At 43.6% G+C, this 4445-nt stretch overlaps 1 pseudogene; it reads right to left on the bottom strand.

Annotated features, from left to right (window-relative positions):
- Positions 1–1523: 1523 nt before the first annotated feature.
- Positions 1524–3803, bottom strand: LOC145537706 (testis-specific Y-encoded protein 1-like; annotated as a pseudogene).
- Positions 3804–4445: the final 642 nt, after the last annotated feature.

Here is a 4445-nt window from a genome sequence, read left to right as displayed (position 1 = left end):
GGGAGAAGGTGAGGGTGGGACGTTCTGGGAGAATAGCATTGAAACATGTATATTATCATATGTGAAACAGAACACCATTCCATGTTCGATGCATGAGACAAGGGCTCAGGGCCTGGGCAATGGGATGACCCAGAGGGATGGGATGGGGAGGGAGGTGGGTGGGGGGTCCAGGAAGGGGAACACATGTAAACCCATGGCTGATTCATGTCAATGTATGGCAAAAACTATTACAATATTGTAAAGTAATTAGCCCCCAACTAAAATAAATAATTTATAAAAAAATTAAAAAAAGATAAACCATCCAATATTGTAAAGTACTTATCTTCCTACTAAAATTAATTAATAAAAATACTGTCTTACCATATGTAAAATAGATGTAAAATACTATATGTAAAATAGATTTTACCATATGTAAAATAGGTTACCAGTGTAAGTTTGATGCATGAAGTGAGGAACTAAAAGTTAGTATCTGTAACAACCTAGGTCTAAAGGGAGGTGGGTGTGGGGTTCAGGATGATGAAGGGTGGGGGACATGTGTATATATATGGCTGATGCATGTTGGCAGATATAATGGCAAAAACATCACGATATTGTTAAGTAATTATCCTCCAATTAAAATAAATTGATTAATAAAAAAACTATTCTTCCTAATACCTCACAATGGCCAGTATTCTCAGAATGATTGCAGTAGGTGAAAGAGACGCAAAATAAAAAAGGTAAGTGTGATATCAAAAAAAGAAACAATTGGCAGACAGTGGGTTACAATTTTGCACAAAGGAGACTCACAGGCTTCTGTCATGAGCAATAGCAAGTGAGCCCAAATTTAAGAAGAGACTGAAGGTGGTGTTGTTAGCCTTGGAATGACAGTTCAGAGATGTGCAGCTGAGACTATTTTAAATCTGAGTGGCTTTGGAGATAGTCAGACCACTTCATCTACCGCAAGATTTCCTAGTTCAAATCTCTTTTCCACTACAGTTCTCCACACTTACTCTCTCATGGTGATGCCCTCATGTCACTCTGTACTCCATGGAGTCTTAATTTATTCACAAGTGAAATAAATGACTAAGGTTCCCGGAAACACTCATGTCAGTGCCCAGGCCCTGGCGTCCTCACCTGTCCTCCTCCCAGTTACCTCTCAAGGCTTTCTCCTCACATAGTACTGCAAAGGATTTGTCCACAGATCCTTAGAGATGATCTGCCAGGAAAAGGAGCAAGATCAATACAGGTCTGGCCAGACCCCAAGCCTTTCCATGTACCACCAAGAACTCAAACATCAATCATCAGTGTTGCAGAAATCCAGTGGGACCCCACCTCAGCAATCCTGCTAGATCCTGCAAGTTGTGGTCAGAGAAGCAGTTGAAGATGTTAGTGCTTCTGATGTGGTACCTATGGCTGCATGCCTCATGTTCAAATATCTGGTACCACTGAACTGAAGTGGAATAAGATGCTCGGTAATCTGCAGGAAAAGGAGTATGGGAGAAGAGCCTAAACACATTCCAAGTTAAACTTACCCCTTCCTGCCCCTACTCCCCAAATCCAAAGAACTGCTTCTTACCAGTGGTGCTAATGAGATACTTCTTAACAATCACTTCCTTCTGGAAATACCTGTTATTCCAAAAGAAAGTGATCTTCCAGCAATCAGTGGGATACCTGAGCTCTTCCATCTGCCAGGACAAAGTGGAGCAGGGGGAAATGAAACCTCTTTACAAAAGAACTGTCCTTTCCTGTTTTCAAGTGTAAATCATCTCCCTTTCCCTCCCCAGTCAACTCCCTTCACTATATCGGTGTCCCCAGACTTACCTTCAAGTTGGTCATGTAGTTAAGCATGTCTGCATCTTGGTCACTCATCATGGCTGACATTTGGTGGTGGTTCACAAACTGCTTTAAGTCAATGAGCCTCTAGATGCTTGAGGTGAAAGGGCTGGAAGAACAAAGCTGTTCTAAAGAACAGCCTGACATTGTCTGAGTTCAACTTGCTATTAACAACTAGTCTCATCTCATCAACACAGACTGTATGAAGGCCCGACAAGCTCCAAGTCCATGGATATTAATGCACTAACACAAGGGTGTTCTCTTCTTAACAGGTAGACCCTAAGTTCTATCTCAGCCCCCTAAAAAAATAGCTTATTTCTGGAAAATAAACACTCCTAGCTACAACTAGCATGAGCACTTAGAAATCCCAATCTCATCCCCAAATTCATTCAGTGTTTTGGAGAAGACTTGTGTAGCTGACAACCCTTTTCTCTGAAGAGTTCCTGGTGCTAATGAAAATTATAATTAGGACCCCTGCAAGTAAAGCCCAAGTATCAATTTGTGCTAATTAGAATGCTATGCCATGCTATGCTAAGTTGCTTCAGTCGTGTCCGACTCTGTGCGACCCCATGGACTGTAGTCTACCAGGCTCCTCCATCCATGGGATTTTCCAGGCAAGAGTACTGGAGTGGGGTGCCATTGCCTTCTCCCTAATTAGAATAGGAAAGATATAACCCATAATATCAGGAACAGATTTGCAGGACAGTAGACAATATCCATAATCCAACAAAGAGACTCTGTACCAAAACTTCCAGATCTGTTAAACTGCTTTTGTAATAGCCCAGATAAAACGAATTTCACAAGCACCACAGGAGGGATACAATTTTGACTGAGAAGCCATGGATTTCCCAGATGATGCCACTTCTGTGTTCTAGATGGAGGGTCCACCTCTGACAGATCTTGTGTTTCAGTGGAGGGTGGGCCCTTTGGGCTTTCTTATTCACAGGATTCAGACCCACCTTCAGAGCTAACAGCATCTCCAGCAGGGGCCAGTCACTCCGGGATCCAGGCCTTGGATGTTCCTGGCCCTACTTCTCCAGCTTCTCTTCTTGCTCCTCTAAGGACATCTGCTCCCGCTCCTTGACCGCCACAACCTCCACTTCCTCCATGATGTCTTCTACCAGCAAGCGGAACTCTTGCCCTATCCTCCCGCAACTTCTCTATCCTCCAGGACTGTCCTTCCTCCACTGCCTCCACCCTAAAGAGGGAGGTCTTCTCATCTGGCATGCCACTTGGGGCCTGCATTGTTCCCACTGCCCCCACCATGCTTGCCGGCCCCAGGGCCCCTGGCCCCTGAAAACCTGGGCTCACAACTAAGAAGATCCACAGTCCCAGATCATTCCCATCTTTCTCTGGCCTCATCTCACTCTCCACATTGTCCTGGCCGTGGCCTCCAGCTGCGAAGGGGCTGGACACAAAAGCACAGCAAGTGGCTCACAGGTTGAAGTCACTCTGCACCAACTACTGGTTACTTGTCTATAGCCCATAAGCAGGGAAAGTGAGACATGCAGGCACAGAGCCTTGTGACAACATCCATACCTAATAGGTTGGCAGGAAGGAGCTGACTTCTACACCCTGACCTCTAGACCCCATCACTGAACCAATCAAATGGGCTCCAAAATCATTGCCCCTCAGCATGCCGGGCATTCTGGCAGCAGTGACCCAGCTGCCAGTCTTAGCTCAACACAAGGCATATGACCACAGAAGCCGTTTGCATGACCGACAGTTCAAAAGTGCCTGAGCCACGACTGGGAAAGCCAGGCCACTTGTGAGGTGCAGGCAAGAAACCTGAACCTGATGCTATAACCCTCCTCAAGCTGGCAATTGCCTCTGGAGCAGCAAGTAACCACTTTTTCTCAGGAGTCAACACAGGAGAGACAGGGTTACTGGGAATCTCTGGGATAAAGATGCTCAGATCCAAACTACAAACCATGTAGAGGGTGTGGGGTCACACAATGACCTCACTGTGGCTCAGCTGCTGCAGAGTCCATCCCTAAATTGTGCCTAAGGCTACAGCAGTGTTGGGAATGCAGCCATCCTTGAGGAAGAAGCGCACCACTTCCCTCTGCTCTCTGCCTGGCCCCCATACTGCACTCGAAAACCAAACCATCCTGGAGGCCCTGGCCAAAGGTCTGTCAGCCCCAGGCCTTTCCCCTTTCCAAAACCACGTACACCGTGTGCTTAGTGGGGCAGATCACATAGTATTTTGCTGTGTATATGTTCATTAATAAGTTAGTTTTTACATAATCTGTAAATATCACCTTTTTGTTGTAAAGAATCTTACTGTTTAATTTTCTTAAATAAATTTTATTTTTTGTAAACTGTATATTACATGTATATATATATATATATATATATTCATTTTTCATGGAATAATGTGTGGCTTTTTTAATGAAATTACTTATTTTATAGGCATTTATTTTCTTAATGTTGGTATCATGAATTATTTTCCATTTTTCAATTGAATTGCACTTATTGGTCTAGAGAGCATGCTTTTTTTTTTCTTGTTTCATAGTTTTTGTTTTCTAAATCTTGTGTTTACTTTTTGGTGATGATGTATGTTTGAGTCCTCTTACAGTTTCAATATTTAGCAAAATAAAATTAATTTTTCAAAATAATGCAAAGGCTAGAAA

This window comes from Giraffa tippelskirchi, chromosome Y (genome assembly GCF_054371585.1).
Source record: "Giraffa tippelskirchi isolate mGirTip1 chromosome Y, T2T-mGirTip1v1.2.pri, whole genome shotgun sequence".
In the NCBI taxonomy this organism is placed as follows: Eukaryota; Metazoa; Chordata; class Mammalia; order Artiodactyla; family Giraffidae; genus Giraffa; species Giraffa tippelskirchi.
Note: the sequence above shows the minus strand (reverse complement) of the source record. Positions and strands in the feature narration are given on the sequence as shown.